Genomic DNA, 26,824 nt, shown 5'->3' with positions numbered 1-26,824 from the left:
AACACACACAAACCAACAGAACACCACAAAAATTCCAACAACTGCAAAAACAAGCTATTAACTATCAAATTCAAACCAGAGAGTTTGACTCAGCCTCCCGGTTCTCTGGCACCAATTATTGTCCGTTCACTTTCCAGGCTGCACCTTCACGTGAAGGCTTTTTAAACATGCAAAACTGAAATCCACAAAGAGTTTCTATTTACTGCTGCTCAGTACCTCTTCAAATCTTTCTGGCAGGCAGTATCTAGGAAAAGAAATCATCATTATTTCATAAGGAAATCAAACTAACATGCAATCCTTGTTCTCACATAACCTTTCTTCTCTCCACTCTCTCAGAAAACTTTTAAATCTGAAAAGCCAGTCAGACTCATGTTGTAAGGATTAGTCCTAAAAAGAGAACAACATAAACTCAGAAATTATAAAAAACTCATTTCCACTGTCCTTGAGAAGAACGGAGAACTACAGAACTATTTTTGCCAATGAAGCCTAAAAAAAAAAAAAAGGAAAAAGTTAAAAAAAATAAGAGGATCAAATCATTTAAAATCAAATAGATATTTTTATACAGAAAAATATGCTGAAATAATCAAACAGGAACAAAGATGTTCATCTCTTCTTCACTCCTGTAGTTTTAGAATCTGTGTCTTATTTTGACAATTCACATTGACTTCTGGCACAAAGGACATGAATCAACTGATAAAAAAATCTTGATAAAAAGAAATTAGTATTTCAAATAAAAATTAACAAGCATATCATGTCAAAGCTTTTTTCAAAGATTATGGAATGGCAGGCTATTTACTAAAGTTGACTTTTTTTTCTTTCCTGAATTCTTCATTCCAAATCTTCCATTTTGGTTGCTTTGATGTATTTTATATCCACAATGAGAAGTTTAAATACAAGAAGAGAACATAAAAGGTGAAGGATGCTCCTAATTTATCAATTTAAAAATTCCTGACATGAAAATTCTTTTTTGTAAAGTTGCAGATCCCAAGGAAAGCCTGGATAAACTCTCCTCCCTAGACAAGTTTGCTACCATAAACTGTTAGGGCATTCATCTGCTATTTTGTCACACATCTTTTTTTTCCTCACATTTTTCTACAAAATTAGGGTAAAACATAAATACTCCACTGGAGGGTCTGAGCCTTTAAATAATATTCTGTGTTGCAGCTACACTTGAAGATTGCTTTTATGCACTGTAAATGTAGTTTCTGGTAGTACTTAAAACATTAATCCTAATCAACAGGACTTAAGGGCACCTGCCCGTTCAGATTTCTGAGCAGCATTTTAGCTGACAGCAACTGTACACTACTTAAAAGTCAGTTTAATGCCTATATAGTGAAGAATAATTTGTAAGAAAGTCACTGAACTCCTGCTCTACTGGAGACCCAGCCAAGGCATTAATTAGAGCTATTAGAGGTATCAATTTAATAAGATCCTAGTCCAGCTTCTACTGAGAGTTTAGTGAATAGCAGGTTTTCTCTGCCCAGCAGTTCACAGTAATTACGGCCTCCTCGCTCTTCCAGAGATGAGGTTTCAGAGTTCATGCAGCACAAAACCAGCACCTCCTACATGATGTTACCTCCTAGCAGAGGGAAAGTAGAAAGCTGCTGGAAGTGTAATGCTGAGAAAGAAATGAGAAATAAATTTTGTGTTGGCCGATATTGGTGCAGACCTTTGCTCCACCTTTATGGCGGAAGGGAAGTTAAGAGAGGCCAATGTTGCCAGCACAGCCTTCCTCATGTCCTCCTTTCAAGGAATTGTCACCCCTCTAATTCATGGGTGGACATTCCCTAGACACTGGGATGTGCAGATTTGGCATAACTGTGGGACAGATTTGATCAGGAAATAATTTTGCTCAGAGAACTTGTTCTCCAGCCTCTAATATCCATATCTGCATGACAGATTAAGCAGCACATGGGAAGTTCAAGATAGCATTTTTCAAGATGGTTTTGCTCTGCTACTAATGATCCCTCCCCATCAGCTCTGCCAGTACAAACTGATGAGGGTGTGCTAAAGCAGGACCAGATCTGGAATGACAGAGACAAATGAGACAGAAGCATCATGAATGTGGGGCTGTCACAGCACAGAAACCAACTGACTGTAACAGACACAAAGCACATTTTTTAGTTAAAAGTCTGGAATTAGAGAGAGAGAGCAATAGCTACATACAATATGCAGCTAAAGGATTACTGAAGAATGTTAATTAAAACATTTTACCCCATTTATTACTCAGGCACTATCCATAATTCATAGGTCTTTGAGAACTCAGACTAATTTTACCAAAATGATCTTCTTAAAGATGGCTGATAATTGGGAAATATAATGCTTACCAGAACTTTGGGGGCTGAAGATACATGATGAAAAACAAAACACCACGTAACTCAGATTTTTAGATACTGAGCTAATTTCACAGAAAAGAAAGCTTGCATATTTAGCAGGAAGCCATCAAAATTCAAAATAGAAGCCAGCTTGAAATAAATAATGTCTTATTTTAGTAAGCAAATTTTGTTTAATTGCTCTTCAGAAAGGAATTCAGCTTGTAATGCAAGATAAAGTTTTCAGTGAGCAGTGCATAATAAAAAGCACAGCACAAACATAGCACAATAAAAACCATTCCACCATGCATATGCTCAATCCAGAGCATTGTGATTCAAAGATATCAGTCATCCTTAATAAATCAGGGCAAAGTTTTGACATGAAATCTGAGCTGAATGCTTCTCTAAAGGACATTCAAATCCTTCTATAATACTCAAACCCAATCCACCACGACGCTATTCCCATTCTGTGCCTCTACACTGAAATCAAACAGCTATTTTAATTATTGCAACACAAACAAGTGTTTCAGAGAGCTGGGGCCCTTTGGAGTGGTATTGTGCCCGAGTTAACGAATTCAGCCTGTGGAACTCAATCCTCTCAGCTCTCTAGATTGCCACAAAGAGCAAAACCAGAGATTTTCATGCCTTCTTATGGGAAAACTCAGTCTGACTGCCATCCTTCCCCAGCTCTCTCCCGGCTAAGGAACAATTGATCTGTCAGAGTTTCGAGATGAGCTGATTAAACAATCCCAGGATTGCAAGGATTACAGCCCAGTATCTCCAGTCCACTCCCTTTCTATCCCCACTTTCACATGAGCTATTTAACATTTTCTCTGCTTTTGTTTGTTTGTTCTGAAGTTTGTCTTTCCTCATTAGAGACATTTGCATTCCGAGGGAAATGCGCACCTGATTTACATATTTGTTAAGTCCAGAAATATAAATACTTTTGAGCATTAGTACACTGACAGAATGTCATGATGTAAATAATGCAATAGTCTCAAAATGATTTCAACACATCTCTCTCAGGCTAATTTGTACAAGTGCTCTGCATTGTGGCATTATTAAGAAAATTATTTCCATGCAAGCCAAAAAGAAGCAGTTACAAAAAAATAAGAAGTCTTAACTTAGAATTTTGTCCAACTTCTTACAGAGAAAAGAATTAAATGAGCAAGGGGAAAACATACTAAAAGTCAAGTGAAAAATTTAAAGAAATAAGAGTTCGAATTTCCATTCCTTGTGAATATTGCTCTGCTGCTGCCAGGTTTGCAGAGAAGCCTCTTGAGAGCAGAGCAATCAAACCCCAAGAAATGCCATTGAGTCACAGGACATTTGGAGAGCTGAGAGCTGGATCCATCTAAGCCTTCAAAGCTCAAATGAGCTTCAACTATTGCATTATCTCTTCTGTTGGCAGCCACAGAGAAACCAGGAAGCACTCTCAAACTGAGAGACAGCAATACTCAGTTTAAAGAGACAATTGTCTGTGGCATCGACTGACCTAATGACTTTCCTTGTTTAATTCTGTTTCTGAAATGTTTTTGTTTTGTGGAAGTCAAATCTCACCTTGATTTCCGTGGGCCCACAAATGACATGCAGCTTCAGAGATTGTTTACTCTATGGAAAGAAAAATAGTTTTCCCTTCTTTTTTTGGGTCTTTCCTGGTGCTCTCCTTTAAATACAGGGAGAGCTCTACCAAAGCCCAGCATCACCAAATATTTATTTGCAGGTAAATAAGCTACTAAGAAAATTTCATTCATATCAAGAGCAGGAAGACAGAGGAGTGACTTCAGTTTACCCTCGAGCACATCTATTTTAGGAGATGCATCATCAAATATTCTCACAGGACAAAGGGCAAAAAGTTCGCTTACTTTTTCTGCAAAACTGAAGATTTCAGCCCTGGAATGTTCATGGGTGAGATGGGAACCAAGCACGTGGCTGTAATTCTGCAAAAACAACACAGCTTGACCTTTAGAGGTTGAAATTGCACAAGTCACAGCACCAGAATCCCTGTTTTGAAAACTTCCTTGCATCTTAGTTATCCATACCCCTTAAGAAGGGGGCATTAAAAAAAGTTGACTCTGTATCCTCTTACAAAATAAAAAGCACACTTGCTTTTTCATAAAGCAATAGTAATAACTTTATATAGTATCTATGAATATAAATAAGCACATAATCATTATTGCTAAATATAGAAGTACAAAAAAAATCTTTATTTTATATATTTATTTACCCTGCAAAAATAGGGGTAATTTAAAAATCAGATACTGGTATGAACATATTGAAAATATCTTTATGTCATAAACACAGTAATACAATTCTGGCTTTGAATATTAACATCTCAGATCCAGGGGTTTTAATCATGTGTACAGTGTGTACACAGTGAAAAACTGAATATTGTTGCTCAGAAGATTAATCAAAAATAGAATACAACTTGGAAAAACAACCGAAATAATAGATAAGTCTTAGAAGATATTTTTCCTCCAAAATCTTTAAATCAAGCTAAAAATAAAAAATGAAGTAAAATACAAATAAATCAAGTTAAATCTGAAATATGACAGATGAAACAACCGAAAAATACCCTGATGTGGTATTTGTTCTACTGATAGACTAGAAAACTGTCGAGCCTTTGCTTAGAAGACCTTTACCCTTGTCCCCCTTGAACAGCATGTGATGCTTTTTCCTTTTCCTTCTTAAATAAGCCCAAGGCCATGGTGGCAATCAGAGTATTCTGAAATTTGTCCAGATAGGAAGATTTCCATGCCAAAGGCAGGCAGATCAGCACTGTGCTCTGTGAAACACGGAGCTGATGGCTGGAGCTGGAGCACCCAAGGGTGGAGCACGGGGTTTATCCTTGGATTTATGTTCCAGAATCTCTCCCTCAGGCTGCTGGGGGGAAGGAGGGACTGTGGCACCAGCAAAGGAGCCTGCATGGGAACAGGAGTTTACACGGGTAGGTTTAGGGCTGTAATGAATTTTCCTGGATTAAATGAGCTCCAGGCTGGCTAAAGGAAACAGCAGAAGCCCAGGACAAACAAAGGAAAACCTTTGCCTCAGAAAAGTCTTGAGGAATGGCTCTGTGGAATTCAAGGCACTGAGCACAACAAGGTCCTCTCATCAGGAAATCACACGGCATCGAGCCAAACTACATTCATAAGTAAAAGCGAGATATTATTGTTATCCCAACATCCATCTCCTCCCAGGTACAACAGAGTAAGGCTATTAAATTTTCCAGACTTTCATTAATCTGTCTCCAAAACTACTGAGTATATCAAAGTTCCCATGCCAAGGATAATTGACTTCTTATGTCTGATCTAATTGTAACTAGTAGTATTTGGAATGGGGTTAATTATACACAGAAACCACTCTCTTCTGCTTCCAAACTTGTGATTTGCCCAGACACAAAATCTAAATTTCAAATTATCAAACATAACCTGGATATTTACAAAGCTGAAAGAAATTTGTGGTGCCCAGTCTCCATCGTTTTGCTTATCTGGGGAAAAAAACAAACATAAATGCACAAAAAAGCACCACTTAAATATTATTTGTGCTACTTGGCACACAGAGGAAGAGCAGCCCACAGCTGAAAGTCAGGCCCTTGGGATGCAGTTTGCTTGGTCAAACTGGTGTGCCATGATGTGAATAAATTTCCATGTGGAGAATTTGCCATCTCTTAGAACACCCTTGCCTCTGTGCTCCTATTTAATTTACAAAGTCTCAGCTCCTGTAAACAGGTACATCCAATGTTTTGTCTCTGAGCCTTCCTCCCCTCTGCTTTAGCACTTCTTGCCTTGCAGAAGAATTTGCTCATTTTCAGTTTTGCTCAGTATTTTATAAAGGCAAGAGACATTTATAAGGCAGATTTACAGAGCCTGCAGTCAGGTGAATTTCTGCTGGTGTGTCAGCTGAACATATTTTTTTACCCTAATGTCTATAGAGTTGATAGCTGCAGTCAGATAACAACAGAAAAGTAACAGCACGAGGAGGCATATGAGCAGCCCTAGGAAGTTATGTCTATTTAATGGGCACAGGTTGTCCACTGTGAAATTTTTAAAGCATAATACGCACAACAATGAGTCACTGGTTGAGAAAGCAGCCAGTTCTGGTGCAGAGCAGCTTCAGAAAAGCTGTTATCCCCTCAGCAAAAGAGGTGAATCAGAAAACTGGAACATTGACTCAGCAAATTAAAGCATGAGCACATGTTGCCACAGATGCTGGGACTCTGAAGGCCGATTCTCAGCTACAGATATGAAATGCAGAATTTCAGAAGCATCGTCTTGGAGGTTACAGAGAAACAAAAGTAAATTACTGCTTACTGAAAAGCAATAGCGGCTGCACAGTTAGATTGTGCAATGTCCATTCTCATTAATAACCATCCTACAAGTAATTTGAATGTTAATGAGAAAGCAAAGAAATGAGTTCTCAGAGTAGGCATGCTGTTGTCCACTTGAAAACATCGATACTGCAGAAGCCAGTGAGAGGATTCTCTGTTAAAATTTCAGACGCTATAAATATTAATATACCTTATATTAACCCACTAAATCACACATGATTAGGGAAGCCAGCATTTTGTTTTGTAAATGTATGTATTACATACAGAGCTAAGAACGTTTTACAGAATTTTTTTCCTTTAAATGTACAGCTAGATACTGCTGATGTGCCTGCCATGGTAAAAAATGTACATTCAATTTCATGTTTTACATTAAAATCTTAAATATTTTTTACATATTATTATACTGCATGCAGGAATGAGCATGTTTGACATAAATATTTCTAAAAATGCAGCTTTATTTCCCCTGCAAATTGTGCTTAAATTCCTATTGCTTTGTTTTGAATTCTTTTCTTAGAGGAGAAAATTAATATATTAGAAAAGAGACCAACACAAGCAACATGAACAGCATGGTTTACTGTGAAAATGGGCAGAAGCACTGCAACAGTTCTTTATCATTGCTCATTCTTCCAAAATGACAACTTTATATAACACTAAGAAGAGCTGACTGCTTTCTATCCTGTTGTACTGACAGCTTTTGGCATCAGCAATTATGACTCAATTTCAAAAACCCGAGAGAGAGCATTTGCGCGTGAGCACCAGAGAGGGGCCAGCTCGTTTTTAATCAGCTATTAAGCATAACAAAATGGCATTTGAGTTCTGCCTGGTCATTCTTCACCTTCCAGATTATCTAGGAAAAAAAAAACCCACAAAAAACAAGTTAGTAGGCAAATGAGAAAGGCTCAAAAATGCAAATAAAGCAGAGAAGAAGCAGAGTGAAAAAGGCAGAGCAGAAGCGACCAGCAGTGGAGAACGGCTGTAAATCTTGAAATGACAGGATGCTTATTCCAGATGAAGTAGCACTTACTTTCACTAAAACCAGCCATTTATTTCTCATGTATCTTTCCAAATAGGATAAACTGGAGGAGGGAAGTTGGTAAATTTTATCTGCATAATCATTCAGGGATCGTGTGACAGCATATTTCTCACCAGCTTCCCAAACTATTCTACACCCCACAGAAGCCTTTCATATTAATAAAAACAAAAATACCAAGGCTGATCAGCCCCAAATCAAATGATTTGTGAGCAAACAAAATGGATTTGTGGCAATTATTTTTCCCTACGTGAATAAATTTTCATTTTTCTCTCCTAAAGCACAATAAGCATCTTCCAGGAGCAACACTGGGTGTTACCTGATTAGTGAATTTTTCAGTCCTGGGGTATGCAGGTGGTCTAAGGGAGAGCACGGTGCTAATTGTCACCTGCTACTCGAATTTTCCTTATCAACCGTCTGGATTCCTACTAGACAGCTATCAGGGCTGCTGATGTCCCAAGAAATAGATGAATGTCAGTATTTCAACTACAAAACTGTTCTTTTGCAAACTAGGTTCCACTAAACAAAACTGTCCTGTTAGTTCTGGATTATCCTGGGGTCTGTGCAGTTGTAATTCAGTGAAGGGTGTGTTGATAACACCATTTTACATCTCTGATCACTTAAATTAGACTTTTTCCACAGGATTATGGGGTGCAGCGTGTGCCCACAAATCGTTATACAAATCCAAAATCTGTGTAGTGGGAGCAAGAAAGGCGCAGTTCATCCACAGGGGAAAGTATTGCATCTTTTTATAAGCCTCTGACTGATAATTCTCTTTAAAGTGCTGATCAACTTGAGCAATTGGGACTTCACACAGTGACATCCCCACTGAGTAAAGATTAACAGAACTTTTGAGGAACAGCTTCTGGCATAGTTCCATGACGGCCAGGAAATAATGGCACAATGCTTCCTTCAGTTTAAACTGTTTATTTTGGCTGCACAAAATAATTCCACGAGGTATGTGGGGCCATCTTTCTGATTTAGAGATGCAGCCTTCAGAAGAAGAAAGCTCAAAGAGAAGCGAGTTTGGACTCAGGCAGCCATTCTTGCAACAAATGTTCATGTTACTGTCCTCAAAGGGGTTTCATAAGCTCTTGCCCTACATCCTTCCTTTGAAAACTCCTTGTCTTGCTTGGAGTGTGTTAGCACAGCAGTGTGCTGGGAATGGGATTCTGTCATGTTTCACCCACATTCCTCCAAAGAGGGGAAAAAATAAAAACCCCCACACTAAACTGATAGAAACTGGAACCACACTGGGCTCTCAAAAATCACTACAAGGAGGTGATAAGCAAGGTTTCATTGTCTCCTTTTTCTACCCAAACCCATTCATTGGTTAGAGACTCATTAACAGATGTCATCTGAGCCAAAATTCTGCCCTCAGCCATTATCTCAAAGAGAAAATATGTCAAGAAGATTCATCTGGACAGCTTCTCTGCAGGAACACGCAGGGCAGGATAAAGCATGCCCCACAGGAGACATCCAACAGAGCTCCTACAGGTTTTCAGCAGCGTTTCATTCTGGATATGGAATTCCTTCAAGTGGATGCACCTCCCACCCCCCTGAAGGTACAACTTTGCAAGCCTATAACTACAAGGCTGGGAACATAATGAGCTCCCTGCAGACTTCTTCCGAACACATGCAGAGGGACGTGCAAAATATAAAGCAATATTGCTAATTAGGCAGGAAAAAAGCCCTGCAATTCTTGTCTCCCGAGCAGCTGGGCACTCCCCTTCTGCTGAGGGCATCAGGGTGACCTTGTCCCTACAAAGCTTGGCCCTACTGTGGAAAATGCTTACTTGGCTTTCTGAAACTCAACTTTTAGTGCTGCTGGGAGACCGGTGGCTTTTTTCAGGAACATTCTCTGCTATCTATACTATAGATGGGAGCTTTCCAACAAGTGGCCAAGCTCCTTTATTGGCAATTATATTGATGGTTTAATAGCAGAAAGAGAAAACAAAGATAAACTACAGTCACATATGTAGCTGTTTCCTTTGGCACATTGATTAGGGAGTGGTGAAGTCATCAATGGCAGTCAAGCTACAAAATCAAGTTACTGCTACAATCCCCAATGATCATCTCTTTCCTGGAACTCTTTGCATTTTATAATTTAACATCCCTTGTGCTGTTAATATTACCTCTAATAAATGAGGTTTAGTTCAAGCCATCCTAAATCTCATGCTGAAATATAAATCCAGAAAGAATTATTAAAACAGAGAGTGACCATCCATAATTGAAAAACATCTGTGATGAAAGACTAGGCAGGAAATAATAACCCATCATAAGTGCAATTTAATTGTGGTAAAACACTGAGAGCTCCCTGGAAGTTTTTAGGGAAAACAGTTTCTCTGGAAATATCAATGCAATAAAGCCCAAGCTTCCCACAGAAACAAAAATCTCGTGAGATAGATTGTGCATTAAAATCCTGTCACAATAGCCCAACTAGATGTTTCTAGAGGACTGGAATTTCCTTGCCTTTGTGCGGCAAGATTTCTCCTGCATTAAATGGCAGAGTTGCCAGCACTCAGCTACTCTGGACCGGGAAGCAGTACATCTGTCCTGGCTCAGCTATCTTTACTCATTACATTGGTCTGGAAGCTGGGCATCATTTAAAATCTTGGATTTAGTATGACTTGGAATAGGACATCTTTTAAACGCCAGCTTCTGCAGGCTTGAAATTATTTTGGAAATCAACTGCAACAGGACTGCCATCATGGCACGTTTCTCTGAGTATAGACATAAATATGTTTTTGCCAATAAATACTTAAAGAGAAAATAAAACATTTATAACTGAAGGGTAACGAAGTTATGTAGCTGAATAATAAGATTTAATGTTAAACTTGATCAGAAATTTGAAAGCCTGTTACTTATTTCTCTGTGTTTCCTTGAGCAGTACACTCAGCAGTAGACAAACTCAGCAGCTGACTGCAAGAGGCTCATTTAAAGGAAGAAACATAGAGCCAAATCCAACAGAAAAGGGGAAAAAAAAATAAAAAGAGGGAGAGAAACATTGGGAAAGCAGCAGCAGAAATTCCTTCCCAATGCAAATTCTGGTATCAAAAGCCAGGCAAAGTCTCCCAGCTCCTGATACAAAAAAAACCAAATGAGAACCACAAGACAAACGGTGGTGCTGCAGACGTTCTAAGCTGGAACACATCTCACAGGTAATTCACTCTGAGAAATTTCTCTGCATATAACTTCTTTCACACATAATTAAGAGCTGTCAGGATTCAGGTAAAGAGTTGCTGGAAGTGGGATAGTAATTGCCATCTTCCACCAGGAATAGATGCAATAAATAGTAAAGATCTTTCACAAAACAGTACCTGCCTTGAGAACAGAACCGCTGTCTCTGTCACCTTCCAAAAACACGTGGAAATCTGCTATGGCAATTTAACTCAGAAACAAGGAAAAACTTTGCTGGATAGTGCTTTGCATATAAATGTGTACTAGAGCCAAAAGCTAGAGACTACAAAAGAGATTCAGACTAACTGAGCATTTTGTAGGGGTGGGTGAAGGTGCTGGTAAAAAGGCTGGCATCTCCCAGCAAAAGTCTTTCTGCACCTCTCATTTGCACCTCATTTTTCACCAACATTTTTAAGGGACAAAACTGGTGAATTCTTTGTAAATAAGCTAGATTGCGTTTTTTAAAGTCAAAAAAATCTACATGCAGCATTTTTCCTTAGTCCCTTTGTTCTTCTACCTGAAACACTTGTGTGTATATGCTCGCCCACGACTTAACACTATAAAGCGTGTCTGTTCTCCTCCCTTCCTACCTAACAGCAACACCCACAGTCCTGAGTAACATCACAGACCCTCAGAGGGCAGTTCCATTGTTATTCTGAAGAGGGGTATTTGGAGTAATGTGTTTCTCCTCTGAGAAATTGGAATTTCTAGAGAAGCTGCTTAGCCCTGATGGGAATGCATATTCATCACACCCTCCTTGTTCAGAGTGAAACTCCTCACTGCTTTCTTCTGAGAATTGCTTGAAGCCTCAGACATTAAACTGTTGTACAGAACCAGACAAAAGTTTTAAACTATTAAGATGTAATGCTTTGAAAGATGACCCATGAACCAAGACTTTAAACATGATTTTTGCCTACTACAGCTAAATGGACGTTTATCAAATGCTGTAGAAGAGAAAAAGGAAAGTGATGAACACTTCATGCAGAACAATTGCATTTTCTCCTCTCTAACAAAGTAACATTCATCATCTCCTTCCTTCCCTGCCACATTCTCCTACTTTCTTCAAGTGATGCATTTGAAGTTGAACATTTTGCTTTACCATTTTATCTGTCAAACCACTCAAGAAAAATCAATCTACTGGAGCTCACGGATGTTTACATCCATTTTCTTCCTTTCTTCTGCTCTTACCTGCCATATTTACAGTGATTCCAACAACTACATTCTCTAAGTGATGTATCAACAGAACTTAAAATCATTATCTTACATAATCAGTTATGATAACTATCTCATTGAACACAAAAAATTAAGTAAATAGCTTTCAAGGATGAATATAAAAAAATTGGAGGCAGCAGGAATTGCAATCATTCAACAAATGTGTTTCTTTGTTTTAATTTAAGTAAATTTTGATGAATATCCTAAAAAAGCCATACTAGTGATTTAACTTGTAAACCAATTTCATAGCTTTCCAATAACATTTAACATCTTGCACTTGGGCTTAATACACAACACTCCTGAATTTTGGGGTGTAATATCTATTTTTTACAACTAATACTCTCTATGCAAATTTATGACTCAGCTGCTTCCTCTTGGGGGTGGAATGGAAGTGGTGAAGGCATTTCAAAACACCTTTAATGTGTGAGCAAATACATTAACTTCCAAACTGCACGTGAACAATCTTTCTCTCTCCATGCTAACCCATCCCCATAACCTTCCCAAACTTTACTTGTTATCAAGGACCTTTCTCTCTGCTTTTATTTTCTCTGGCACAAAAGTGAAACTCTTTCGTTCTCCAATTCTGGCAGTTGCTAAACTACTGAACAAAAGAGTGCATGGCCAGTACTTCTAGCAGTTTTACTCCACTTGAAGTGCTAAATGTCCAATAACTGGATATATTGGAGAAGGCAATTAAGACTAGCAAAAAAAAAGCTGACTCCACTCCATAACAAAAAATGCAAAGATGCTCAGAATCACTTCAGGAGCTCATTTCTTAACTGACAAACTTGAACAGGGTCGTTCCCAGGTAGCTCAAAGAGCTGACTGATAATTCACCTAGAAGGAGGTCTTTCACCTTACTTAAAAGAACAAAACTACTTAAATTGCAAGGCAAAAAGTTTTCTATTTATTTTTTCAGTGGATTGACAAACTCTTTTGCATGAATTCAACTCTGGAAGGAATTTGAAGCAGTATGGCTGGGAAATAACCTCCTCTGCCAGCAGGAGGCAAGAGCAGCCCGCAGTCTCCTCACAGAGCAGTGCAGAGGCGCTAACGAGAGCAGCACAGCCAATGTCTTCAAAATGTAGAAGCAGCCACTAATAACAAACCAACCCCAATATTCCAGGTACTGCAAATCACCTTGCTAGATTCAGGCAATGTCGGCAAAAAGAATGAATGGAATAATATTCTCTTCAAACGTGCACAATCCACAAAACACAAGCTTCTTTTCACTTCCACCAATATCGAGGTTAATTTCTGCCAGCCCTGTTTCTGCCCCACGTAACACTCCGTCACACATCCCTCCAGGTGCCTTCCACTGACAAAATGTGATAGCCACGAGATAAAGGTTCACAGAGGTCTTATTCTTCAGGGTGGAATTCCCATGGCTGATATTCTTACTGTGATCTAGGATAGCCTTAAGTTATAGCCATTTGGTTTTGCTGAGAAGTGGAAATTCTGCTGATCTTCCCCAAAAGATCCAATTAATAGTTGTGCAAAACTACTTCGAATGTATCAGAGATAATGCCAAGAGCAGCAGCAAAGAGGCTAGAGAGGAGTTTTGAAACATTGTTCAGGTTTTTTGTTTCTTAAAGAGCTGTTAATGGAACAAGCCTAAAATGCATCACATTCCCAACTAGCACTGAAGATGCTTCTGTTATAAGAATTTTTCGTGCCATCTCTACACTACTGAAAGTTTTCTTTTCTGCTGAATAAGAATGGACTTGTTTAGATGAGTTACCCGATTTACAGCTTCCCCTTATGGTCTTGTAGGGCACATGCCTCAAATTATCAATACTTATGTTAACAGTGAAAAATCTATGTTGAGCTCTGGGGATATTTTCAAGGCTTCTAAGATATAACACCAAGTATATTTTTTTAATTTTTGTTTCATAGTTGAGAATTTAAAAAAGAAAACCAAATTCAATTAGGAGTTAACTCAGTTAAATTTAGCTTGAAAGCTTTTTAGGATCTCTGTAGGGTCTCAATATTTCAATAGCTTTGTCTATAGAGCTTAGTACATGTATTAAAATAGTCCAAAATATTTAGTACCATTTTTAAAGAGTTCAGCTCTGCACAAAACATTCTTACCTGCTCTTCTATGTTGGTGTATAATTTTTCAATTTACTTTCAACTGTAGCATTCCCTTTTCCCCACTCTATACACCAAAATTACACTTTGTCCAAAGGTGGTTTGAGGTACGAGGAAGTTTGGTTGGATGTAAGTTCCTGGGAGAAGCCAGAAAACATGAATATAAAGAATAGAGAAGGAGTTTAATCTTAAACTACATTCATTGGGAAGGGGGAGAGAAAAGGGGAGGCATCATGTGAATGACTGGCTGCTTCCCATGCATCATTAACAGGTTCTGGTTCCTTATTAAAACATCTGGGAATTGTCTTTAGTTTGTGTCTGCAGTCTGGAGAGATTATGTTCACCAGCACCGGCCAAAAACCCTCATGTAGCAGAAGCCACAATTTATTAACAAACATAAAGGGAAGCACTGATGTGCAGAGCAGTTCTGCCACAGAAAACACTGGTTAAATGATGCAGGAAATTAAAGGAGGAAGGTAAGGAACAGATCCTGCAATGAATCTTGGCAGATCTCTTTGAGGAGAAGTCAACGTGCTTCACATCCTGTCATCAAGAGCTGCACAGACTCTCTTGGTATCTGTCCCTGCACCCTGTCAGAGTTTAGATGTGTCCTCACATTCTGGTCAGTTAGAGCAGAGTAGTGCACAACCAAAATAATCCCTGAGCAAACACCCAGGCCAAAAATAAACCCCAGAGTGGTACCACTACTTATTTTCAACAAGGAACCATATGGAAACAGAGGTCTGCTTTTCCTTCTCTAGCACTGAAATATTTCTTGGAGGAAGCTCTGGCTGTGCACTTCAAGTTATGAGCAAAAGGTAACTTATATAGATTTTTTTCTCCTACAAATCTTAACAGGTTTCTGCATTTTTTGAAAGGGGTGTTGACAGAATCCTCAAATGGGTTACAGTGCCAGAGAACAAAAAGGGAACTGCGATCTTTTATTGAAGAACTGAAAGCCTAAATTCAAAGACAATTCCAGCTTTAAAGAACCATAATGCAGGAGATGTAATTTTCACCTGTCAAGGTGTATTTCCTTTTTTGAAGCCCTGCTTGGTTTATTCTGACTGGCTGCAGAGCAGAGTACAGAGCTTGATGCTCCAATATGTCTCAATGAACCAAAAAATTTGCTAGATCTAGTCAATAAATATATTTCCGTAGTGTTTGAAATCCTGCCCTGTAAATAGGTCTTTTATGATCAAATACCTGACTTGTCCAACTCCATATGCAAGAACATCTCTGCAAGACAGCTGTTCAAATCAAGTTTTCCTTTAAAGAACTGAGAGAAACAGGTACTTTTAGGATGAAGTCCAAGTTCTAGGAACATCAACACCCTTCTTTGGCCTGCCTAGCAATGGCTACCAAGTTAAATTTGAGAAATATTTATCGGATAGGTGCAGTAACACAAATTCACCTCAAAATCACCTCCCAAAAGACCCACTAGGAAATTGCACTCCTGTAAAAGCCACTAAGGAAACACATGTGTGTATAGATTGCATACACAGAGCTCTGGAGGAGGCTTAAAAATGGAGAAAATTTGTTCCTTGTGGAACAATGGCAAGACATAGCTTTCATTACCTTTTTAAAATAAGAAGCTAGACAAGTAAGAAGAAATTAAATATCTGAAGCAACAACAGGACTGTATAGAGGGGGGGGAAAGTGACTTATTACCACATTACCATTTGGAGAGACATCTGTACTTTGCTTCCAGAACTCCTGAGGATTCTTAATTGATAAATTTCCATACCACAGTTCAAAGCTCACATGCCTAAGTCACCAGTTACAGACTTTAGGACTAAAAGTCATAAATGCTGGCTTGGACATATGTGTCTTTGAGTTATCTTCTTTGGGATTTTGATATTTGGATTCGAATGTTACCACCACCATCCCAAATGCCTCTGATCAACATAAAGCTAATTATACACTGCTATTAAACGAGATTATATTAGACACTGACAGTTGGAAAGGCCTAATGACCAGATGGATAGAAAAATAAGAAATCAAGCCATGTTGTTCTATAATAAATTTGCCAGAATTTTTATAGGCGTTTTTATCATCAGCTTCATTATTTCATGCTGCCATTATAAAAAACACCAAACCAACAAGCAAACAAAAAACCCGAAATCGAAACCCCAAACACAACTGGAAAACATCAAGACAGAAAATGCAATTAAGCTTATACTGTCAGCATAATCCATCATTAATCATGCAGGTCAGTACTGTTCAAAAGGTGAAGATTTTTCTGAATATCCAGCAAACCACAGATGGGTATTCAATGCTACCCTAAAAGAATGGAACAGGACAAAGATGCATCTGTGGCATGTGTGCAAATCCTCAGCGAGGGGGCACCGAGACTGGAGCTGTTCCCATCACAGAGAATTGTTTATTTCCTCCAAGTCCCGCAGGGCTGGGATGACCAAGGTGAATAAGTGGCAGCACCGTGGAGGAGCTTGTGTCACAAGGAGTCCTAAGTGTTGGTGAAAGGGAACCCTCCCAAAGAGAAAGACAATTAAGAATCAACTCAACTTCTCTCACCAGTTGAACCAAATCTATCTAAATTTTAACATCCTGAGCATGCTTTATTCCACACCTTATCACTGAACCATCGAGTTCCAGAATAAGAAAAGTTGAAAGGAACCTTTGGAAGTCATTTAGTCCAACTCTGGACTCAAAGGAGAGACAAATTAAAGGTTACTGCCCAGATGCTTAAGTGATTTTGCAATTCATAAAGTGTGATTCACACATTTCAGTCAAACAGGTGTATTTGAATATCTTAAGAGAAGTCAAAAAAGAAAAGAAAAGGAAAAACCTAAATTTCCCCTTTCAGACAGTAATAAGTCATTTGAACAAGTAAAATTTTAACCCTTTGCCCTGCCTTTTGAAGTAAAACCAATACCTAACCTACCAGTAAAAAAAATAAATCACTTTGGCAATAATGTCACCCCAGGCACAGGATGAGGAAGGAGGGTTTTTTCCTCATAATTTAAAAAGCTCAAAAGCTGAAAGCCTAGGCTAGCCCAAAGCTCAAATAAGATTTCGTGTAAGAAAGAGATAAAATAAGTTTTTAATGCAAAGAATATACCAGATAACAGCATGTTTCCTGAAGGACAGGTTTTTTCCAGCCGAGAAGCTTGGTTCTCATATTTTACATTCTTTCTCTGTCCGGTCAGTGGCACTTTCTACATTTGTGAATCAGAGATCAAAATCACCATGACCTGTGTAAACTCAACCTTTAGACCCCTTTTTAGAATTCTGCAGTCAAACCTCTCATAGGTACATCAATAAAAAACTCATCCACAGAAAGCCTCCACCTCACCTCAGTTCAATTTTTTCCCATGATGGAACAAAGACTCCCCCACCCCCCTGCTCTTATCACCATCAATACTATGCATAATCTCTAGTACTTTGTATTATACTCACAATAAGCTATGTTAGAGATTGATTAATAATCAAAGCAGAATTGAGGTGTTTAATCAATCTGAACAACAGATTATTGCTTTGTGTACCACAAAGAAAGACAGATTATCCTTTTATTATTGATTAGAGTAGCAACGCTCCTGCCAGCTCTATTGCCTTTACTTCTAAATATTTTTGCTCAGCAAGTTTTCAACTTGCACCAGTCTTAAAGACAAAAAAAAAAAAAAAAACCACATTTGTTGGAGCTTCATATATATTGAGCAGCTTTCTACCATAATCCCCCCACTTTTCTTGGATGATATAGTAGGTGGACCACACATTAGCCTATTTACAGTGCCTTCTTCCCTCACAGCAAAGGCACTGAGGATACTCACACCTTCCACAGACCCTTCCATCTTCTCTGTTCAGCTGAAATTGCTTCCATCTTTGCTCCTAACACACCTCCAGAGAAGTGGTTATAATGTACAGGTAAGCACCCAAGTTGCATCATTTTCCAAAAGGCTGGCTTGACACTGGACTGCACAGATGGGAGAAGTGCTACAGAAGAATAACCAAAAGAATTAATCCAAGATGAAAACCAGCTTGAGTTGGGCATAGATAAACAAAATCACCAACCCAAATCGCTCAGAATGTTCAAATACCAGCAGATATAAAAGTCTTTATGGCCTTTCGATTGAAATTACTGTTAAAAAAAAACTTCAAAATGTAGGAAAAACTCCCATCAAGGTGAAAGGAGAAAAAGGAGAGCCTCACTTCTATGCCCACAGAACAAGACTAAATTGGTGACTTTTCCCAGCTGCCAGGGAGATGAATTAGAAGTAGGCAATTCTTCACTGTAAGTTAGTGAAGGACTGCATCACGCCGCTGTAATGAAAGTTTCCGGCACTGCATTGAGATTTTTAAGTAGAGATAGAGATTTAAGAGAGAGTTCAATGGATTAGATGACCTCCTCCTTCAGCCCCATTTTTTTCTGATTGTGTAAACGCTTTCAAATAAATTATTTACAGGCATTGAGCTAGAGATAGGATTTGTTTATTCTCAGATTTACCAGACTCAAATCAATTTCATATGAAACTTTTGTGTTAAGAATTTGCTCTTTAACCTTAACTTGAAGGAGAAAACTATTATTCTCTACCCAAAATCCTTGAATGATGAGCCAAGATGCTAATGCAAAACTGAGACAACAGTGCCAGTGTGATTTTTCATTGTTGTGACTGGAGACCTTTTGCTGTGTTGACATCAGCACACAAACACTGCAGTCTTTAAAACTGCAACATCTCCTTTCCAACTGAGCTCCCACTTGCCACTCTAAAAACATCATTCTTCATCATTCTCTAGGGAGTTAAAGAAATACACTGGTTTAATCCTACCTATCTGCATGGTGCCCATCTGCTTTCAGAGACCTTGGCCATTTGTGAGTGATCTGTGGGGATTCATGGCTCCTGAGGTGCAGCTTCAGCCCAAGTAACACAGAGCCCTCCTCATGGCCTGGCTCTTCCTCTGCAATTACAACCCCAAGGTGTAATTAATTTAAAGGACCACAATACTTATGGATTAAGCAACACAGTACTAAAGAACTGATACATCAATAAATAATAAGGCAGCTATTAAACCCACAGCTAGTATTAATGCAGAATTCTGTCATGGAGTGCACTGCTACCCACAATTATAAAGTCATTATGTATCACTCTTACATATTACAAATCACTGAATCAACAAGGTTCAAACATCTGGTCCAACCATAACCCAGCACCACCACAATCACCCTTGAACTACAACCCCATATCCAGATGCCTGAGCACCTCCAGAGACAGTGGCTCCACCACCTCCCCAGCTCATTCCAATGCCTGACCACTCTTTCAGTGATTGGTTTTTTGGGGTTTTTTTAATATCTAATTTGAACCTCCCCTGGTGCAACATGAGACAACTTCCTCTCGTCCTTTGCTTTGATACCCAGCAGAAGAGGCCACCCCCCACCTCCCTACAACCTCCTTTCAGGGAGTTGAAGAGACACACAGCTACTATGGAGTTAAATCCTGTTCACAGCTGGGACATCTTAAGCATGTTTCCCTTGAGTGTCAGAAAATTCAGCAATAGAGAACTGACAACTGTTGGTGATAAAACAGGAGACCAGAATAAACTCCTGGTTGAGTTGCTTAACCAACTTGAGACTCAGGCCAAGCCTCAGTCCTTCCCTAGCCAAGATGAAGCCCCTGCACTCTCTGCACTAAAGCTCTGGCAAGAGCAATGCCATCAAACACCTCAGAGCACAGGCTGCTGCTGGGAGCACAAGAGCAAAAGGTCCCTGTTCCAAACAGGAGCACTGAGGTGTCAGGCAGGCGCTGCTGCTGCTCCCAGGGAAGGCTCAGGGAGCTGCAGTAGCAGCCAGAGCTGTGGGAATAAGGGGATAGTCCCAGAAGCTCTCACTCTGTGCAGAGCATGAACATGGGAATTTCCCTCTCAGCAGGTTTTCCTCCTTCTCTTGCATTTCTCTACCATGCTTTGCTATCTCAACCTGCTCACTTTGACAGCAGGGTTTTAGGCACCTCCTGCAGCAACCAAATTCTTCCTGAACTGCTGAAAATCCTTGCAAATGCCACACCAAACTAAAGTAATGCAGTTTTGAAAGGAGCCACATCTTCTAACGAGACAGAAGCTGAAGCACATTCTTTGCCAAGAACATTGTAGTTAAAGGATTATGTATTAAGTTGGCCAAAAACCCTAAGAACGCTTCAAACCATTTGTAACAGAGAAAAGTATTCCCACCCAGTACATTTCTTTATTTATTTCATCATTCTGCCAAAGCACACCCTGAGGAATTTCTCTCTTCTCTCCATTCTGGTTCAAACCTATCATGCAGTGAGGCCAGGCTCTCCCTGTAGACAGTGTCTTGTCTCTTAGAAGAGAAAATGATTCATCTTAAGTTGCAGTTTTTGCAATGCCTAGTTAGTTTCAGATTCCTTTTATTTAAAATTCACCTCCAATATCTGACACTGCCATTCATTAGATATCAATTTGTCCACTTCCTATTCTTGAGCAGCAGATGGATTTATGTTAAAATGGACCAAACCAGTACAGTTTGTCCTGAGTGCCTGTGTTACATTCCAAGGACATAGGGGCAGGCCTCCAGGGTCACAGCTGCTCCAGGGAAACAGCTGAACAACAAGATGCCAGAAACTCTCTCATTTTTGCTTTCTTCTGCTGGGAAAGAAAGCCACAACGTGGTGCTGAGAACCTGCAGCTTGGGAAGGGACCATGCCTTCCCCTTCCTGGGAAAGGTAGGGTAAAACACACAGCTCTCAGCAGGGACAAGGACAATTCCCTGTGACTACACCTGGTTCTGTGGAGTCTGCTGCTATTTCTAAAATGAAAAAGTTGATTGAAAACAGGCCTGGAGCAAGGACCTGTCCTGGAAGGATGCAAGAGAAGAAGCAGAACACAGAGAAAGATTTGTTGTGCTCTCTCTCACGTATATTTTGAAGATCTTCCTATAAGGAAAGAGCTGAACAGACACATCTCAAAGTTCTTACTGTGTGGGCATTACCAGGATTAAATGGTGACAACAGCACTATCTCTATGCTTCTAATGCAAGGTTACAAATATGGATTGGTTTTATTCAGCGTTATACCTAAATATGGAGAAATTGATAAAGTGTTTATGGCAAAGGACAATATTTTGAACACTGTCCCTCTAGATTGACTGCAATGACTCCTACTCAACTGTCATTTGTCACTAGCACAATTGCCCAGACCAATTTATCAATTACTTCTGTTATATCTAATTGTTACCCATTGTCCAAGGAAGATAGGTTTGACTTGCATATTTTTCTCCCCATCCCTCCAACTATTGCAAGAGCTACAGTTGTGATAGTGCTTACACAACATTCAGTTGACCAAGCTATGCAAAACTCTAGTTTAGTCCTGTTGCTCAAAGCAATTAAAACAGTGAAACAGAAAGTTTTTATATGTATATTAAGAAATGAGGCCACAAAAGATGTATTTTCTATGTGTAGTTTTTCTACACAATAAACAATATTTTCCTGCCAGATCTTTATACCAATGATGCTGCTAATTCTGGATGTTTTCTGAAATATTACTATGAATCTGTGGGTCAGAATTAGTTTATATTTTCTAGTAATCTCATACTGTAATGGAGTTGTCTGGTTCACGAATAACTGCTGGATGGAGTCAGGGAGGGAGGAGTTCCCATTCATCACATGAATGTTTCTCTGAAATGGTGGAACTGGCAAAAGGCTACAGAGGTGGCATCACTGACAAGCACCACAGACTCCTGCTGCAGAAGGGTTTATGTATGACCCTGCTTTGGGCACAGAAAATTTTGATTCTATTATCATTTTAATCTGGACTATTGTAGGGGTCTTTGCCTAGAGATGGTGCAGTATTGAAGTAGTAGTTATAAAGCTGAATTAAGATTTATTTCATAATTAATGTATGAAGATAATTTTTTGCCTTTTATAAGCTCAAGAATGCTCAATATCCAGTAACTTGAATAACAAACGCATCTTGTAAACAGTGGAATTTTCTGCTCCCAGAACTTCAATTGGCCAAGCCCTCTCACTGAGCAACTGTAAGACTATTGGCATCCTTTTGTAAATTGGAATTGGTTATCTTCTCCCAGTGTTGGTCTAATTCTGCTTTTTATGTGATTTAGGTTTTCTTTTGGTCTTTTCTCTAGGGCTCCAACCTCTAACAATCACCTTTACACCTACTCTTTTCCTTCAGCAGCCACAATTTTCACCTGTGGCTCTGTTTATTGGCAGGTTTAGGAATCTGTCTGGAAAGCATTTTGCAGACAAAAGCAGTCATCACTCCAGATCAACTGGAAGCTGCATGGATTTAGTTAGCACAATAGTGAAATCAAGTCAATAAACCTCCTCAAAGGCATGCTAACATTACATCAAATTCTGTTCCATATTGCCCATATTGCCACAGCTTCTGCCTGGCTCAGGGCTGGCCTGGCAGACATTCCTGTCTGCCTGGAAAATGCAGGAGGAACAGATTTATCTGCTGTTCACTATCTGCAACCATCACCAGCAGCTAGTGGTAACAGACTTGCAAGACCAAAAAATTTAAAGACTGACAAAAGAAAAATTTCTTAAAACAGTTACTTAAAATATACATTTCTTCATATCAGGGGTGTGTTCTCATTACCATTCCCATTTGTATGAGGAGAGCACTCTGGAAGCAGATGTCCTGCTCAGAGCAGAGCTCTCTGCTAACACATGGTCCTCAGCACCAGGGGCTGCTCTGCACTCTGGCTCTGGCTGCTGGCTAATCGAGACAGGCATTTGTTCTCAGGAGGCTCAGCACTCATCTCTCAGAGCCCCCAGGAAAAAGAGTCTGGTTGATGGTGTGTTCTATGCCTTGGCAATTTGTTTCCATTATATATTTGGACAAAGACCTTTGAGCAGCAGTATTGGAAGATGTGGGAAGGGGAAAAAAAAAAAAAGCTGTGTAAAAAGGAGGTGGCATTTCCAGTTGCCATAACCCTTTCAAATGCCTGAAGAGTTTGGGGTTTTTTCTGTACCAGGGAATATTTTTGTACAAGCTTAATTGGAGAGCTTGAGAGAAAGAACATGAACTAATAGTGAAACAATGCCCACATCTCATCTGTGGGTTCAAGTCATTGAACTCTAAGATGAATTTCCAACTCACCCTAAAACATTAAGAGTGCCCCATTTCCTTACACTCTACCAGGGAAATAGGCTCTCAAATTAATCTATAAGATCTGCTTTTTCAGATCTACTATAGAGCAGTAAAAGCTTAAAAATACCTATTAAATTCAGGAGATACAAAAATCATACTCCAGGTCTTTATTAAATCAGGAGAAATTCTAGAGAAATGTTACTGCAAGCGAGAACATGTGCTTATTTACCTGCTAGTTTTTTGTTATCTTGACCCCTTTTCTCTCTCCAAATCAAACCAAGCTTCAGAAGAGCCTCTTGAAGGAACTACTGAAAAAAAAAAAAATCATCATTCTTTATGTGGTCAATAAACTCACTGCACAGAGCAGACACACAAATGGAAGCAAAATTCCCACAGAAATGTCCTTTCAACAGAAAGCAAGCTCAGAAAAATAACACTCTGTGTGGGCAGGAAGATTGACTTTTTAAGGTCCTTACAGAAGGGGAGGGATAAAAAAATAACTTGTGATGCCAATGATGTTTTGTGTATGAATATTTTCAACATTTCTCATGCAGCTCCAAGGGGTGTTAGCCTCAGGACTTGCATGCCAGGGATAATGGTAGAAAAGGCAGCACAATACAGCAAAGTGCTGCAGAGCTGAAGAGCAGATTTTGGCCAGTAACACCTGCAAGTACATCAGCAAAAAATGGAGGCCAAATTTCATCTCAAGTGACCACTGTGTGCATGTTTTATTTTGAGGCCCCATTCCCACCTATCAACCCTTTTACTGTGCAGTACAGGTAAGGTCAGACCCAGTCACGTGGACACAATTGATGTCCCCACTTACCAAGCACAAATGGAGATGTTTGATCACCCAATAAACCAGTTCTAAATCAGCTGCCTACAGCAAATCCCGAGGAAAGATAAAATATAGCCTGTGTGATGATGGTGGTGGGAAGGTCTTTCACAGCACATCTTTTCCCTCTCTGCCTATCATAACACCAGCATAAAAATGAAAAGAACAAACCTTTCACATGAGGTTTTAGAATATCTTTTGCTGAGGCAACACCTCAAACACTTCCCCATCTCACAGTTTCAAGAAGTCCAGTGCTGTGGGATGCCCAGGTTACAGTCCCACCAAACCTGCCAGCACTGGAGAGGAATTTAAAAGTTCTGGGCAAATAGATACAGCACAGTAAGACAGAGCTGGAAGCATTTCACAAACTGTTTGTGTGCCAGAATGCCAACGTCAGCCCGTGGGTCGGCTGCATGCCCTGTGTTCCCTGGCACACGGAAAACCAGCCACTACCAGAGGGACTGTGTGGGACCCCAGCGGGGTCACTGCTCCTGCCTGGCTGTGCACTCACAGCAGCACCCAGAGCCCCGTGCTCCTACCCACCTCACCCACTGCTGCACAAGGCAGAGACAAGGAAAGCTGCACCACACATCCTGCACTCATCCCAGCCTCACGCAGCCGAGCCAGTGCCACGGTGTCACTCGTGAAGGTGAAATGACGCCATCTGCGAGGGAAAATAAACAGGGAATGAGTCACAGCATCCCTGAGAAAATGGCACAGCCCTGGAGCTGGAGAGAGCCATGGAGGAAAGGCAGCCAGAGAGACACAGCAGCAGTGATTCCCTCCTAAGTCACAGAAAAACAGAGTTTGTTCTGTCCTTCAGAAGCGTTGCTTGACAAACCTGCTATGCACACCTGCGCTTTTAGGGGGGGTTTTATTCTTTCTGCTAAACACCTGCACGTTTAGGACTATTTGTGCCTGAAGGCCCTGTAGTAGCAAGGCCAAGGATATCTTTGAAAAAATTAAAATATCATTAAACTAATTCCAATTTGTGTGAACATTCACTGAGTAGAATTTAATTGATTCCAAAATATACAATGAATAGGTGACAAATCAAATCAAGTATTTGCAACAAGCAGGCTTTCAGCATCTGAATTTTAGTTTAGGAAATACCGTGTCAAAAATCTAGCATGATGTCCATACTCAAAGGTGTCCAAGTCAAAAACAACCCCCCCCCCCCCAAAAAAAAAAACAAACAAACAAAAAACACCCACAAAAAACCAAAGAAAAAAGTCTTGGAATTCTCTTTATCATTCTGCTCTTTTGAATATATCTATTGTATCTATTTTATACAATTTACAGTTATTTTATGCAACTTGCAGTAATTCCATACATATTAGAAGCAATATAAGCCCTAGAATCCAGGTACACATTAGCTTTTAAAAGTGTGACAGCAGCACATTTTCCCATTAATATTTTTTTTTACTTATATAAACAAATGTTTCATGATACCCAACAACATCTGGTATAAAACATGGTTCATTATGATGGAGAAAAGTGTTTTCACAGTGTTTTCTTCATTAACTCAACTAAAACCATGCTGCCAAATAGGCTTCAGCTTGACCACAGATGCTGATCTGGCAAGGGGCTGATCCCATCTTTGTTTGGATGAAGAAAGTTGCATCTTTGACCTCCAACTCCCAGGCACTCCAGAACTCTTAATTTCTCACTCTAACAATCCCTGATGCACATATTCCCAACAGAAAATAACACATAAGGCTTTTTAAAGATACTACTGGTGTAGTAACACACAGTTCTTAGGTCAGAGGTAACTGCAATTTGAATTATATTGAGTTAAGCTGCTAAAGGAGACATCAGTAACAGATGGTGATTTCTAAAGGTGAGGGTTTAAATTCCTGAATCATTCATCACCAGCAAGCTGTAAAAAAATAATAATTGTGAACTACAGCATGTTTTTGTAAAATCTTACCACCAGCTCAGCAGACAAAAGTTTGCATGAATGCTCCTCAGTGATGCACACACACATTCCCATCAGGTGGGCAGGGACTGTAAGATCAATTCCTGCTTGTTACACAGATATTTGATGAGTCACCCAATACCCCGAACATGGATCAGACTGCATTGCTTGATGTTGTAAAGATATTTCTTCTCTCCTTTATGTCAGATGGCATTATTGATTCAGTTCACCTGATTCTCACAGAAGCACTGAAGAAGTGCTTCCATCCACCTGTGCCAGTTGAGCTCCAGCCTGCAGTTAGAGATCTCTAAAAGATACAAATCCATGGTTCTATCAGGACAATGAGAAGATGACTGAAAAGTAAATAACCTGTTTGTTGGCTTTAACAAGATTTAATGGCACACACTTAACTTCCATGTCTGATTATAAGGAGCTGGAGACCATAACTATTTTTCTTTTTTGATTCTTATATCTAATCATTTCAAATAATGAAGCTACAGGTTCTACATATCTGAATGATTTGGTCACCTGTGATAAAGTCACCACAGTTGTAAGAGCTGCTGATCCTCTGCTAGACCTTCAGCCAGGAGTGTTCCACGTGCCAAACACAGTGACCCTGGAGGGGACACAGGTGACCTCAGCCAGGGCAGTGTGGAACGCACCCAGGGAAGCAGGAGCACCGTGCCTGCTTTCCCTCCACAGCACAATTCCCTCTCCCAGTCACTGCTCCCACCTTGCTGCCCTCCTCTACCCCAATCTGAGTTAATGATTTCCCAAGCAGATGGCTGATGGTAGGTAGATAAATTATAGCCAGCAGGAAGCTTGGCATCACTGCC

The sequence above is a fragment of the Corvus moneduloides genome, chromosome 14 (assembly GCF_009650955.1).
Source record: "Corvus moneduloides isolate bCorMon1 chromosome 14, bCorMon1.pri, whole genome shotgun sequence".
Lineage (NCBI taxonomy): Eukaryota > Metazoa > Chordata > Aves > Passeriformes > Corvidae > Corvus > Corvus moneduloides.
Note: the sequence above shows the minus strand (reverse complement) of the source record.